Source organism: Atta cephalotes (assembly GCF_000143395.1).
Source record: "Atta cephalotes unplaced genomic scaffold scaffold00014, whole genome shotgun sequence".
Lineage (NCBI taxonomy): Eukaryota > Metazoa > Arthropoda > Insecta > Hymenoptera > Formicidae > Atta > Atta cephalotes.
The window spans coordinates 3674230-3675796 of NW_012130078.1; positions in this window are offsets into that span (position 1 = coordinate 3674230).

The following is a 1567-nucleotide window of genomic DNA, read 5'->3' on the forward strand; positions in this document are numbered from 1 at the left end:
TATATATATATATATATATATATATATATATATATATATATATATATATATGTATATATATCAAATTTTTTTATAAAGCAGCATCATATTTATTTCTAATCGTGTGTTACTGACGTTCTCTTTTATTACTGATAAGGACTAAATTGAGATATTGTTGCATAATGTATCATATTCTAATAAAATGATATATCACAAGCGTTAATAAAAGTAAAATACGAATTATAAAGACAAAACGTCCGTGCACTGAATTTTTTTTGCTAACGTAGCAACACTAGATTTTTACACTGGTATGATATGTAGTAGGAAGTGAATACGTTCAATATAATTTTAGACACTAACATTTCCTCATGCAAGTTTTTGTTTTAATAATTGTAGATTTTTTATACCATCGAAATGAAGCGTGATGTTTCAACAAAACAAAAAACTGAATTTCTTGTAAAACTGGGGAAGTATGGGACAGAAGTTTATAATCAAACCGTTTGTAGCATTTCATAAATTTCTGGTCCATTCTTCTTAAATTTCACAAGAAATCTGATTTTCTGTTTTATCAAAATATTATGCTCCATTTCGATGGTACAAAACCTGCTCTTACAATTATTGACACAAAATCCAGCATGTGCAAATGATAGTAACCAAAATTGTACTGAAGGTGTTATTAGACTTTTTACTATATGCCACAACACTATAAAAATCTAGTGCTGCTTAGCAAAAAAATTAGCAAAACGAATGTTTTGTCTACGTATTTTATTTTTATCAATGCTTGTGCGATATATCATTTAATTAGAATGACATTATGCAACAATATCTAAATTTAGTTTTTATCAGTAATGAAAGAGAATATCAGTATGGATAAACACGATCATAAAAAAAACATGATGTTACTTTATTAAAAAAATTTTCCTCCATTAGACTTTACTATGAAACTTATAATGTTGCTACGTTAATAGAAAAAAATTATATGAATTTTTTATCCAATTTTTTATTCATTATACGAATTTTATCCAAATTTTATTTAAATCTCGATTTGATTTTATATTGAAACAATTTTTATTATAGAAATTAAACAATTAATAATATTAATAATAATATTAATTAATATTATGATATAAAAAAATAGACTGATTCTTTATCAAAAAATAGATTGAATGCTATTAAAAATAAAAAAGGCAGTTTTCATTATAAATTGTTAAAAAAGAAAAATTTTCTATGTTATATCTCTTAACTTTCATACGATTTTTTTCCAATCTTAGTATTTTTCAAAAATATTTGTTTAATTTATCGACTCATTTTTGCGCATTTTAATTGTCCTCTTAATATATATTTTTTAATTATTTTAGAATTCTTTTAATGATATGTAAAGGTAAATTTTAAAGAAAGAAATGACAAAATTTTACAAAATATGTAAATGTATGTATATGTTTGATTTATTTATTGTTCAATAAAACTGCGTCAATTTTAGTTTTCTTTTTTCTGCTATATGAAATATTGCGTAATCATTCGCGGAAAAGATTCTCATTTGCCTTGTTTGTATAAAAGATGATGAAATTATTAGAATAAGGTATCTGAG